Source organism: Aedes aegypti, chromosome 1, assembly GCF_002204515.2.
Source record: "Aedes aegypti strain LVP_AGWG chromosome 1, AaegL5.0 Primary Assembly, whole genome shotgun sequence".
Classification (NCBI taxonomy): Eukaryota; Metazoa; Arthropoda; class Insecta; order Diptera; family Culicidae; genus Aedes; species Aedes aegypti.
The window spans coordinates 29,595,166-29,610,077 of record NC_035107.1 but is presented as its reverse complement, the minus strand read 5'-3'; the positions used below and the strand labels follow the sequence as shown (position 1 = coordinate 29,610,077).

At 36.6% G+C, this 14,912-nt stretch overlaps 1 protein-coding gene across 4 annotated transcripts in view; it reads right to left on the bottom strand.

Moving 5' to 3' along the window:
- The window catches only part of LOC5576498 (probable phospholipid-transporting ATPase IF), a 100,384-nt gene that overhangs the window by 31,034 nt on the left and 54,438 nt on the right, over positions 1 to 14,912 (bottom strand). Inside the window, exon 1 of one of the 4 annotated variants that reach the window (XM_021839288.1) lies at positions 7,728 to 8,095. The exons of the other annotated variants lie outside the window; for them this stretch is intronic. The gene's annotated coding sequence lies outside the window, so the exon portion shown is untranslated. Of the gene's footprint in view, positions 1 to 7,727; positions 8,096 to 14,912 lie in introns of those variants that run through there. 4 annotated transcript variants of the gene reach the window in all.

Here is a 14,912-nt window from a genome sequence, read left to right as displayed (position 1 = left end):
GACTCATCATTGGAAAATTACGTTATTTTTATGGAAAGTTTTACTTAAATATTGGAATTTTCTACAACATTTTCATGTATTGATTGTCATTTTGAATTGCTCAGTTGGGTTTGTTTATTGCAACTTTGCATTTACTGCTATTGCTCTTTTTGATTTTTTGAATGGAAATTTTTGATTTATTGTGGGCGAATTATTATTTATTTATTGAAAATTTTGGCTTTTTTTGTGGAAAATTTATAATTATTTCTTGCTTTTTGTGAAGAAAATAAGGACATTTTGAGGTTTTTAAATGTAAAATTCGATATTTTTTAGTGAGATTATTGTCGATTCTACTGCACTTTTGAATCTATTTATTGCTCAAAATTTTTTTATTTGTTTAAAATTTTGTTTTTTCTATGCACTTCTTTATTTTTATGTTCTTTTACTATGCACTGATTTATTTTTTTATGTAAATTTTTAACTTTTCTGTTGATTTCACCCTTGTTTCTTTACTGGCAAATTTTGCATTTTTTATGGAAATTTTATATTTTTTATGGAACGATTAATTGTCTGCCGATGAGGGTGATTATCACGCCGGTTAAAGGCCCAAACGCAATGGTAGCGGAACTGCAACGGAAAAAGAAACCGCTTTGCCAGCTTGAACTATAACATGCTTGTCGACTTATTAGCGGTTCTTTTTCATTCGTTGACAGCTCAGTCGAGATGGTGGTACGATAATCACATCATCCCCTACTATTTAGTTCACAAAAGTGAACTAAATAGAGTGAGGTGGGACAGAAGTTCAACCTTAAGGGCGTAATAAATATTTTCTGAAAAACTATAACAGTTAAAAAGTAATAATTATCACACAGTGTACCAAACAAAATGGCTACAATGTGCTGAACAAACTTGTGTTTTAAGCTAAGTATGCTGTTTCGCTCAAGAAAAGTAAAGAAATTCCTTGACTGAATGGGTCAAGAAATTTCCTACAGAGAGCCCCATTTGAAATGACATTTCTTCTCAACTGCATACTGCGATCAGAAAAATGTGATTTTCTGGACCATTTCTGGGGAGGAATTTTCCACGCATCGAGATAGGCAATTCCTTTTCTTGTCAGTAGCAAACCAGTTTTTAAGCCTGATTCGCTGCTGACAAGTAATTTCTCGGCCTATCTTGATGCATGGGAAATTTCTGCAAGGAATCGATCAAGGAAGTGCTTTTTTTCGATCGCAGTATGCAGTTGAAAAGAGATGTCAATTCAAACAGGAGTCGCTGTAGAAAATTTCTGCAAGGAATCGGCGAGAAATTTCTTTAGCGATTCCTGTTCAGCAGCAAATCAGGCTTTAGGTATAAAGTTCGTTGGTTGAAACACAAAATATCCATACTTTGGTACCAAGAATAGCTTTAACTTTTTTTATAAAAATACACATCAAGAATAAACAAAATATCCAAAACAGGGTTCACTGAAATTTACTAAAGAATAGCAGTTTTTTTTTTTTTTGTTAAACTAAGGAATAGAACTTTTCAAACTTTTGCCCCATTATGGGCCAAAATTGGTTTTCAAACATTTATGCAAAAGCTAATACAACAGCAGTTTATGATAGGCCTAGCTAAGCCCTGACATATAAAATCTAATAATGTTTACTTTTAGTTATATTCCATGTAATGAAAGACCGACCGAAAATTACAATTTAACAGGTTATGGGCCCAGGAACGCCTGGAGGACGCTGAGGAAGCACCTAGACGATGAGACAGGACCTGGACGAGGAGGCAGAGTTTCGATGAGGAGGTAGAGCCTGGATGGGAGGTGGCTTGGGCGAGGTGTCCAAGAGATAGAGGTCAAGATGCAGAGAACGAGGCTGGAATAGTGCTCGGGCGGCGAAGCCGTGCGCGGAAGCGGTTCCTGTTTTAAATGCAATGTTCTTGATAATATGGAAGAAATTTCTCAAAAAAAGTAGCGGATAGTGCGTGTCAGTGGATATAGGAATGAATTTTCATGGTGTATAGTGAAAAATTGTGAAATTATGGTATTGGCCGATGTGAAGTGAAAAAACCCTGGCGTAGTCATTGTATTGGTGTTGTCGTGTGGGTGGTGTGAAGTGAGGGGTTTTTTCATCTGAAGCTTGAATGACGTTGTTTTAATAGGGTTCAATGGTGTTGAATGAATTGTTGTCAGTTGGCATGTAAAGCATTTTATAAATATTTCCTAATAAAGTTGTTCAATTCAAGAATTTATATAAAAATCATGTAGTTGAAGTGCGCATAGAATTTACTGGAAGCCATGGGTACCTCAGATCAGTAAGTGTATGTGCGTGAAACTTAGCGCATCGAGCATTATGTTGTCATGACAACGACAAAATGTGGTGTTAGAAGTGGAACAACCAAAAGCTGTAGGCCGACGACATAGTAACGTGGCGCGTCAAGCCTTGTGGAATTGCGTGGGTCGTAGTTACATTACAGGATATCCGGAATAAAAAAAAATTCAAAATAAGTATTTTTTAGTTTTAGATCTACATTTCCTACCATTAAGGGGCTGACCATTAATTATGTAACACATTTTTTTAGGATTTGTGAACCCCTTTTTGTATGAAAATAAACAAAAATAATTATATGGCGCGTGAGAAATCTCAATCTTATTAAATTTTGCGTGAAGTAAACACAATCATTAATGAAATGTTTCGCGAGTGTAGTATAGCATATAGTGTAAATAGGAAACCATAAGAAAAATCAAACCATCATTGGTCATCGGAGAGTTTATCCAGTTCATCAAGTGTTAAAAATCTGCATGGGCTTCCAACAAACTTGGTGAGATTGTTCTAATTTATATTGTATTTATTTATCTTTTTATATCATATATAACTGGGTTGGGAGGGACCACCAGGGCACCCGAATGAAGCGATTTGGACAGAGAGCTTAGAACTGCCTCCTCCCTGTTGTTAACATTTCGTGGATTGAGGGCGGGCTCTTCAATCCCATCTATTGGGAGTATTCTGTCAATCGAGGGCTTGATTGTACAATTGTTCGTGAAAACTTTCTTCTGGAAGGAGATTCTTTTCCCCTGCCGCGGGTTTCGTGCAAGTGTCTCTACTTGCGGGTCCGCACATCCGTTTTTGGCCCTTCATACAGGAGACTGACTGCTCACGAACAACAGCACAATCTTGATCAAATCGCTTTTCAGATTATTCCAGTGCTATAGGCAGATGCCTTGCTACAATAGATGGTAGAACCAAATCATCAAATCATCAAGATGCTGAGAACGAGGCTGAAGGTGCGGATGCTGACTGATCGGTGAGAACAAGCTTGGAAGAGCTGGAGGAACTCGAAAGTCAGGAGCAGTGCTGGGAATGGTAATAGTAGTAGGCTTGAATTTCGCGAAAATCACGTGGCTCTTCCCAGTACAGTAGTTCGAAAACATGAATCTCATCAAGTAGCCTATGTTGGGTGAATGAATTTCTTAAATCGTTAGTGTCATTGAAGGCTCTAAATGCGGGAAATGCAGCGGGAAATAGAACATTTTTCTACAGTAATTTTGGGTTGCCCTTAGCAACGGGTGTTTTGCAATGTTCAAGGCTTTTTGCCTACAGCAGCAATGGACCGATGCACGAGTTCACTATGGGGCTCTGCACAAAAACCATGCCATTTCTTTCACTCCTCCATGAAATTTGTAAACAACAAGGCCAGTAAACGTCAAAATCCAATACAAAATCAAAACAATGTAGAGCCCCATTTGATGTTTGAGCGGTGCCGTGTTATTTACGTGACCATGGCAACGGGTGAATTCGGCACCGCTCAAACGTCAAATTAGTGAACTCGTGCATCGGTCCATGGGCGTGAGTTTCACTGGCTTCGCTGACTGTGATTGGCTTTGTTTAGCTACTGTAGAGTGAATTTCAGATTTTTTCCCAACCCTGGTGAGGAGGACGGCACGGTTTGCTAGGAGGAGTAAAAGACTAGAAGGAGTTCGGTAGCTAGGAGGAGCTCGATGCCAGAAAGTGCTTAGAGGACTGATGGAGCTCGGTGGCAGATGTGCGGTTCGCACAGAAAAAAATCCGTTCTCGCCTCTGTGAACAGCTGTCATGAACACGAGAACAAGTAAAAATACACCGTGAATTCGATCACGTTTAGATGAATGTGTTGCCTGGTTCCGAGAACGTTCATGATAACGCGACGGTAGTTCACGGTGCATTTTTGACAGTTCACGTTTTCCGGATTTTTTTTTATGAGGAGAAGTGTTACCGCGACTCTATCGTCGATGTCATTGTAGTAACCAGGGATGGGAAATGTACTGTAGTAAACATTTACCACCTCGACATTCACATTTTTCTACACGACCATCAAAATCCAAAGCAAACCATGACAGTTTAAAACAAAAAAAAATGTCATGGCTCTTCAAAACTGTAATCTTCTTCTTCCCATCGTTTTTTCAAACCCGAATGCGAAATGACTCGAGCACAGTGGTGACGCGATTGTTCCGGTTTTCGGGGTTTCGCAATTTTGCTCGATAAAGGCAGCATGAAATTGAACTTGTTTGTATGTATCGGAACGGAATGATTGTGCTCTTGCTATTAGCGCTAATAGATTTCAATTAGTTAAAAACACAAGCGGAAAATTAGCGATTGAATTATTTAACATTTTTTTCAATCATTCACCTCGAGATGGCTGCTTGAAAACGATCATAGTGGAGAGAGAAAAACAGTTAAGCAGTGTGTGAACTGTTGGCAGCGCAACGCCTGATGGTATTGATGCTGCTGTTGCTTTGTGTTTTGGTTAACTGGCTGAATCGATGAACTACTGTGGTAAATAGTGGTCACAGATCCCAAGCCTGGTAGTAACTTGATGGTCGTTTACGTCAAAGCGTCTTTGCGAGCCAATATTAGACCAATATCTGTCAGTATGTTTGTGTCTTGGTTTCCATACACGCATTTCTTCAAGCCTGCTTATCATACTATGTTGCCTGAGTGGATAATTCAATAATACTTCATTACTTCCTCACACTGCCATTTCCTGGTAATTAGATTCCATCAGTGGCGCGGGAAGTGGGTAGGACAGGTAGGACATGTACTACGCACGAAAACACCTGGGTAGGACAGTCAAAGGATTGTCCTACCCACGATTCGACAGCAGAAAGATTGAAAAATAAATTATACAATTTATTATTTGTTCAATATACATCCAAACTCGATCAACGTCGTAAGACACGATAAGGTATTTGATGGAGTTTCTGCGTGATGGAACATTTGTCAAGCATCTTCAGTTTCTCCTGAAAACTTTTGCGATTAGGCTCACTTCTTTGCAAAGAAAAACAAACTACACAAATTAGCACAATTTTTGGTGTTTATCCATTTGTTATCTACAAATAGATGAGGAAATAAGGACAACCTCTTTGGTTACAAAAGCAAGTAGTTTTGCCTATTTTTGTCAAATTTGTTTGAAAAAGATATAAAAATAAAGGATATTCATTTTTTTTTTCATTCATTTACAAAAGTTGATCCAATGAGTAATCCCAAAGGCAGGACTGATATTAAGTTTCTTTCAAGAGATTTGGTCTCTATTTTAATGCTCTAAGAGTATCTAAGTAGTCTCTAAGAAATCTCTATTTGCAATAGAAGGTCTCTAAACTATCTATTTTAACCAAAATTGTGTCTAAAGTCTCTTTTTACTTATTCTGCTTGCAATGAATCCTGATGTGAAATTGTACAAGCTCAAAGTAACCTTCGGAGATTATAACGTGTTCAAAAGGCTCTTCAAGAATTTCACCTCAGATTCCCCGAAGAAAAGCTTTAGGAATTATCATATTGATTCAGTATACTTTCAGGGTCTCCTACAGGGATTTCTCCAGAAATACTTCTAGCAATTTCTCAACCGATTCTCCCAAATTTTTTTCCAATGATTTTCCAAAGGATGCTTAGAAAAAATCTTTTAGATGTTGATCCAGGAAGTCCATGAGAACTCCAAAACTACTACCTCCAGTAATTTCCTCAAGTATTACTTTGATTACCAAAACTATCCTAGAATTTCTTAAGGATTTTTTTTTTCACTAATCCTTTAACCGAATCCTCCAGTTGTTACTCTAGGGGATCTTTCAAAGATTCGTACAGAATTTCTTTTTAGGAAATTCATAATGGTTTAGTGCAGAGTGTTTAAGTTTTTTTTTTTATTTTTAAGAAACCCTGCAAGAGTTTCTTCGCCTGTTCATTTCTTCAAGAATTCATTCACGTTTTCTCTCAGAAATCGAAAATTCCTTGACGTTCTTCAAACAACCAGTTTTACCAAGCATTTATTGAATTATTTGTCAAAAAAATTCCGTGCAATCTTCAAATTTAATTTAAGTTTTTTTTTTCTAAAATTTTCTTCAAATATTGCTTAAGAAATTTCTATAGAGCTGTTTTTCAAGAAATTTCTTAAGAAAATCCTAATAAATACTACTCCGAGATTCGAGCAATTTAAACAAGTTTTGTAAGAGGTTTATCTAGGATTTCTTTAAAAATTCCTCATGTATTTATTTTTCAGAAAATTGTCTAGTTATTTCCCAGGAGACATTCAAACATTCAAGATTTATGCTTAGTTTCCCGTTTCTTTCAAGAAAAGCAATGAAATCCCTGAATTTCTAACAGGGAGGTCCATTTGATATGACATTTCTTCTAAACTGCGTGCTGCGATAAAAAAAATGAGATCTTTTTAAAAATTTCTGGAAGCAATTTTTTCATGCATCTAGATAATCCTTTTCAACAGCAAACCAGCATATAGGTACTTGAGAAAATCTCAAAGAATTCATTTTTTGTAGAAATCTTAGATGTAATCTCTGGAGCGATTGCCGAAAGTAAATTTGAAGAAATCTCAAGTTGAAATCTTGCATAAATCAAATTTTACAGGAAATCCTTTGGAATCTCTGGTGAAGTTATTGATTGAATGAATAAAAACGTTTGGCCGGGAATATTGGAAGATGTGCCAGAAAAGTAGATGGATGAATCACTGGATAAAATCGTGGGTGTATGAACTTCTTGAAAAATTCCTCAAAGATTATTACTGAAATAATCTTTGGAGATCTTCCATTTCTGTAGTTCTCCTTGGGAAAATTCATGTTGAATTCTTGAGGTATCCTGAATAAAATTCTTAGAGAAATTTCCTATGAAAATTCGTAGAGAAATTCCATGGAAAACAATAAAAAAATAAAAAAAAAATCGATGAAATTCCTAGATAAAATCATTATAAAACAAATTCAGTAATACTTGTCGTAATGTCAAGAGGAATTTTCAATAAAAAAACTTGGATCTTAGAAAAATGCCTGCTCTGATTCTATGAAGAATCAATGAAAAACTACGTTGCTAGCAGCATGCAGTTTTAAGGGTATTCAAACCTTGTTTTACAATGAAACCCATAGAAAGTTGAAAAACTGGCTAAATCATTATTTTTTCATTGAAATCGTTATAGGAGGTTTGACTGTATTGTCCAATAAATTTCATATTAGCACAACAATTAAATATGGAGTAGTTAAATCATGACATAACAATAAATCCAATATTACCCAAACATTTCAAGCCTTTTACACTAATACACGGTAATAGGAGCCATACATATTGAAAAGGGTCCATTCACCGTGCATTTGTGTTGTTACCCTCACTCCCACTGAGCTCTAACTTTGTGCTGCGCCCCTCAGACACTCTTTCAGGGTCGGCTCGGATACTGATCGGAAACTCAACACGAGGTAACTACTGATAATCGGTCTTTTATTCTTTGAGTGTACTTACAATTTTGTGTTGGTGTGTGTGTGTGTACTGATGGCCGGCCGGCGACGGGATCTCTGCTACGCTGGGACTGCTGGTGGGTTAACGGTGGGGCTGCGAACGTACGGGGTGGAAATTGGTTGATGGGGCTGCGACGAAGGTAGTTGGATTGGGTGGGTTACCACGCGGTCGATCACTCTCGGGAGGGCTATGACGTCGAGTCGACGCTCCGCCGGATTCTAGCGACGCCAGGGATGCGATTTATGCTTGGTGCTTCCCTTGATGGTGGTTTCCCGACGTCTGGCCACGTGTATCACCACCGATGACTTCTCGAGACACTTTGAGGTTATTGGGTTACAACCTCAACCACTGTGGCAATTAATACCAATGGGTCCTAATTTGGAAATACGGGAATGGGATCCAATAAGGATTATGCTAACCGGTCCTTCTAATTTCTATTCATACCTGATTCAGTTTTACTTTTAACTAAAGTAAAACTCTTAAACTTCTTAAACTGTCTAACTTCACTAGTTGGCTTCACTTCACAGGTGTTACTTGCTTGCTGGTTGGCTTAAGAAAGAACTAATCTTTCGTTATGGACCGGTAGCAGACCCCAAAATTCCCTTCCCAATTCCCAAAACGTTCCTTATGCTTCCCATTCTTATTTCGTTGATAAAATTTCCCTTTCGCTTCTTGATCCCGGGTGGTGGGTGTTGTTGTGTATGCCAAGTGTAGGTGTAGATTTAATTTGACCGTTTCCAACTGTCTTTTTATACTATCTTTTTTTGCTATCTCCTAAGGTAAGATTCATTAAGTTCGAGCCATTCATATGTATAACTATGCTATTTTCTTATTGGAATCATCTAATCATAATCATCTCTAAATTTATACAAATCATTAGAGTCGTTCTTTACTGAGTAGAGTGGAACTCACGCTCTTCATCAATATACTACTGCTCTGCTGTCTCGTTCCATCGAATTAGAGCGAACTGATCTCACTCGGTCAAGGCATCTCTCTTAGGGTAAAGTACCTAAACGGTAACAGTGTTTCGACTGAAACACAATAAAAAAAATCTAATTTGCATAAAATGTCATGGTTCATTCGATGAAATACATGTAACTAGAAGTATCAATGGCGAAAACATATTGAAATTTTGAAAAATTTGATACTCTAACGTTAGAATGAAAAATGTGATTTTTTGGCGTTTCTACTAAGAGTTTTCAAAAATTCCATTATTAAACAAATTTCACATGATTTTGACTACTAGAATCAGGTTTTTCAGATGGCTTTGTGACAAGAACTACTTAATTCCATCAGTTTTACTTTATATTGCTGACAAAAGAATAATTTGTGAAAATTGTATGAATATTCTGTTGGAATTTGTATGTTTTTTTTTTTTTTTTTTTTATCTGACGTTACGTCCCAACTGGGACAAAGCCTGCTTCTCAGCTTAGTGTTCTTATGAGCACTTCCACAGTTATTAACTGAGAGCTTTCTATGCCAATTGACCATTTTTGCATGTGTATATCGTGTGGCAGGTACGAAGATACTCTATGCCCTAGGAAGTCGAGAAAATTTCCAACCCGAAAAGATCCTCGACCGGTGGGATTCGAACCCACGACCCTCAGCTTGGTCTAGCTGAATAGCTGCGCGTTTACCGCTACGGCTATCTGGAATTTGTATGTGTGCACGGTGAATGGAGACCGCACGGTGACTGGTGACTTAACGGTATACAAGTAGTATGGGAATCAGAAAAAAAACAGTCTTTTAAGAATCATGATGTTTCTTTTTCTGCTGAGCGAATAAATCACCTGAAAATATCGTTAGAACGAATCGTTCAGAATCAAAATGTCACTTACACACTTACATGCTTTGCGTTTGAGCCTCTAAAATATATGTACTTAAATTTCCAGTCCAGGGCCAAAATTTTTCTTTGCTACACTGTGCACAAAATATTTGTCAATGTTTGTCCTACCCATGGTTTCAAACGTGGACGCGCCTCTGGATGCCATTGTTAAGCGAAATATTTCAACCAAATCGCCATACATAAACCAAGTGTTCGGAATATGAGCCTATTCGGAATATGAAACAAAACAGTATCTGACAAAGATAAGCAATTAAGCAGGAACTAAAAGTAAATGGACATAATTGAATTCAATCACTTCCGGTTTACAACAACATTCCGCTCAAAACGCAATCAGCTTTTATCGACGAAAGTGCTAAGAAACCCATTTCGCGTGGCATCCCAAAACAAGTAGCAAATTGAACCCTTACTACCTGTAACGTGGTGAGATGACCTATAGGTATCATGTGGAGCTCTCACTTGCCAGACCATTGATCGAATACTAGTCAATATTTTACATGTTTTTTGTTAAATTCTCAACCCGATTCTATCGATTGCTAGATCCCGATTTTCAGCTGTTGTCGGCTGATTTTATACGTTTAAATGATCGGCTTTCCCAAAATATTATTTAGTTCATTTTAACCTGAGAGAGGAGACAGCTCACTAACAGTTGGCCTGTTTTCTTGCCTTCTTTGACTTTTTCTTTACTTCTTGGGTTGTGTACAACGCACTATGGGCCACAAATAAAAATTCCGCGACAAAAGTCCAAAAACCTTTTTTCAATAAAATGAATTATTGAGATGAATTTCTCATTATTGAGAACATATGAGATTGTATACCAACTTCTTCTTCTTCTTCTTGGCATTAACGTCCTCACTGGGACAAAGCCTGCTTCTCAGCGTAGTGTTCTTTATGAGCACTTCCACAGTTATTAACTGAGAGCTTTCTTTGCCAAAGTTGCCATTTTCGCATTCGTATATCGTGTGGCAGGTACGATTAAACTCTATGCCCAGGGAAGTCAAGGAAATTTCCTTTACGAAAAGATCCTGGACCGACCGGGAATTGAACCCAGACACCTTCAGCATGGCTTTGCTTTGTAGCCGCGGACTCTAACCGCTCGGCTAAGGAAGGCCCCTTCTACCAACTATCTTATTTGATTAATTACATAATTGCATTGCACTTCATGGGGCTCAATATTGTCTAAACTGTAAAACTTGAATTTCACCCTATCTTAAGAAAATTTGGTTTGAGGGGAAAAATGGCAAGAAAAAATATTGTGAGTACATTTTTAGAAAGCAAATTAAGTGCATTTTACATGTCTGGTATGAAAATAAAGTTCATTTTAAATTTTAGCATTGATTTTACAATGTACCAGTAATATTCACAATCTTTTAACTATTTCACCTTGAATGTTAAGGTATTCCACCGTATTCGGCTTGCAACCAGTATGAGGTGAAAGCCTAGACTCCACTCTTTCATGGGCTAGCAAAAGTTTTTGCATATATTTGCGGATGGCCGAGATACATCAACATCGGTTTAAGTAGGGGAACTTACGTATTCTCGGCAGCTTAAGCCGATGCCGTGCTTCTTATGTAATTTTCTCGGACATCAGCAAACAAATTCCGCGTTTCTCTATTTACATTTATACGTTGCTCAATCCCCTATCGATTCACACCGACAGACTTGTCAAAATGCTTTTGGAAACGTTTTTACAACGCTGCGAACATCCCTTGTCAGTGTGACTATTGTCGGCAGCCTTACTTTCTTCGGCAACTTTCCCATAACAACTGCTGGTGAATCTCTTCGGCAGCTCCAAATCAGTCACATTTTGAGGCGTGCTCATTTGAATTGAGGACATCTCCGGCGATATCGTGTTTTTAGTCTCAAAAATCTCGCCAGCGGGAAGCGGGCAGAACAAAGAATTATCTGAATGTTTCCACTGATGTGTTCTGATAGAAAAATACTGTGTATTTGGCGTTTGAAATTTGATTGCCGATAATAGTCGAATGGTGCCGAAGCCGTAAGTCTCCCTACATGCGATAATTTAGTCGATTTTTTTAAACCCCATATTTTTAACTTCGATGCTGTTCATACAATCACAAATTAAATAAGTTTGACTGGTATAAAATAACTAAAGCAATCATAATCCACTACTTTTGAGCAAGTTTCCGTTCATGAGTTAGGTGACATCCAGAAATCTGGGTTGAGTTGGTTGAAAAATTATAAAAATTAATAATTTTGCTAATTTTCTTCGAGGTCATGGTTTGAATGATATGATAAGACCACAACAGAGGAATCTGTTTGAGGTTCGCGATATAGGGACTAATGCGTGGTTTCTGGACAACATCCAGATAAAAATAATAGATTTTTGAAGAAATATGAAACGGCTGAGATTGTTATGTGTCTATGTTTTTTTTTGTTCAAATCGAAGTGGCTACAATTTAATATAGACATTTAGTAGAAATTTTCTAAAAAATATCATACAAACCCTGTTGGTTATTTTTCAACCAGGATTAAATCATTGGTATAATATTTTACAAAAAATGTAAATAAAAGTAGAAACATTGAAAATTTGTTCGTTTTTTAGTTTGATGGTTCACATAGAGTGAATTGATTTTCCCTTATAGATAATAAAATAACTAGGCGACCTCCTGTACTATCTTCCTAAACTACGTTGAAATATCAAAAAAATACAGTATAAAAGATTGAAAGAAAATAAAAATAAAAAGACAGCACCAAATGGCCAGGTCAATGACCATTAACGAAGAACGTTAAAAAAAATCGTTTGAATCCTTTCAAATTCCTGTCAGAAATTTCGACTATTTAAGCGTAATGTTGTCGGGAGAATGTCACTAGTTTAATCAGATGAATTATTCATTTGTACATAAAACAATCATCTTATTCCGGCGAAAGAAAGTTAAGATTTTCAATTCTACTTGAGTTATTTCAATTTAAAATCAATTTAATACAAGATCTAGACAAAAATTCACGTTTCTTATATAAGAACTTGCTGCACGTGATCATATAATGGATATCATAAGCTTGGATAAACCAGATGTTCTGATATTTTAACATATCAAGTTAGGCCTCCATTACAGCTAAAATATTTCTGACAATAATAGCATAGCATAGCATAGCATAGACTGACTGTACATGTCAATGGTTGTTACTCCGTGATTGATCGGAACTGGTAAGAATTCCACTACGATCCAAATGAATAAGGGATGGGAGTTTCCGCTTACTCTCGAAGTGCAATTTTATCAGATCTAATATTATTGATCAATAACGGCGCCGGCCAAGTCCTTACAGTCAGTTGGGATGGGGAAGGAATGTTAGGGTGTAATGATTGTTGCTTCTAGAGACCGAGAATACCTCTGCATCTCCACAATCACCACGGGAAGGGTGTTTATTAGTGAGGGAGGAAAAGATCTGGGAGTCACCTCTGGTCGGTGATGCGATCCATGGACAAGGGGGAAATATACGACTTATATTTAAAGCTAGTTTTGTATTTTTGTCACGAGAAGTTTTTGGTAGAAGCTATAAAAAATAGGTCAACATCTATAATGTCGAACAATTCAAAAGACGTTTTTATTAATGTCGAAAACTGAAAGTTACATGTATATATTTTAAATTATATGAAACAGGAATAATGCCGACACTTGTAGTGACGAACCATACATAGTTTGCTTGAAAATGACATATGAGTATTACTGTGCATTTTGTCTCGATATGGTAGAAATTTTAAAAAATACGTCAACATTCACAACAATTCAAAAGATAATTTTTAATAATGTCAAAAAGAGAAAAATATATGTATATTGAAATTGTATAAGAAAATAGCATAATGCCGACACTTATAGTGACGAACCATACAAAGTTTGTTTTAATATTACATAAAAGTTACGCTTTCAAGAAAAAATGTGTTATCATAAGCATGAAACGAACTCACCAGTTGGTAATCCATTCTCTGACTGAACACAAAACTGACACTGACAGCAAAACTTCTTGGCGTTCCGAAAACAAACCGTCTTGCTTGGGCCTTCCCAAATACCTACCCAGCAAGACGCTCCAAAACAGGGAAAAAAAAAATCTCCGGCGACGAAAACACGCGCGAAACCGTGAGCAAAATCTATAGGACGACGCAAAACCGAACTGTCCTGCTTGGGCCTCACGAAGCACTACCCAGCAAGACGCTTCAAAACAGCTAAAATATTTCTGACAATAATGTTTCGAAAGTGAATTTGATTGAAACGCTTCAAATAATTTGAATTGTCGCATTTTAAAACAGCATATCATCTACAAATATGTGATTCATATTATCTTGTTCCATTTTGGACCATGCCTATATAACTTTATGATGATTGTATGTCTTTTCCATAGGTTATGCACAGTAACAATATTGCGTTATAAAATTTTAATAGTGTATTAAATGCAAATGTACGGTGAAAGACCAATAAATACATCAAATAAACAGTTGCCAATGCATTCCAAACAACTATGATAACTATGATCACATTTTTAATGCATTTTTCAACTATTCTGAGAAACTTAACAGTGTATCTTCAAAATACTTAGAAATGTTTGAAACATATCATTGAAAATGTACTATAAATTTTGTAATATGATATATGAGCAAATTTGAATTAATAATACCTTAATTAACATATTTTCCCAAAACCTCATATTCCTTACAAATATTCTCAATTCAATTAAAAATGGATCTAAGTCATCCCAAACATGACATTTCCATGCTTCCTCAACTTTGTATTACTTTTAATTTCATTTTTGTTCATTTTGAAGGTGTTTGGAATTTTGTCGCGAAATTTTGTTTTCTGGCCCATAGTGCAACGGTAAGATGAACTTATTTAGGACAAAATCATATTCAGTTCTTGTTGTTCCTTATGAAAAAGGAATGAATATAAAAAAATCAGTAGCAGTTTTTCAACACACATCTATATTTAATTATTCAACTTTTTAAGATGTGAAATCATCGAAAAACCTCTAGAAATTTTAATTACATTTACTATGACTTAATTATGACGGTTTTTCACGCTCTGCCCTTCGAATGTACGGTTTTCCATGACAGTGACAGGTTTCCTTGACTTTTAAGAGCTCGCTGTCTTCTCTCTCTCTCTCTCAGATTTTGACAAAAGTGATCTAAATACAATTGAAGCTTTAGAATAAGCAAGACTTATGTTCAAAATACTTGTGACAAAGGAACATTTCCAGAAACCTGGAATGAATCCAACTCAGTGCCGTCGGTGCCAAAAGTGGGGTCAAGATACTAAACATTTCCGCATGGATGCTGAAGGAATGATTTGCGAAGATTCTTCTCATTCTAAGCACGTTTGTCATAGGCAGAAGAT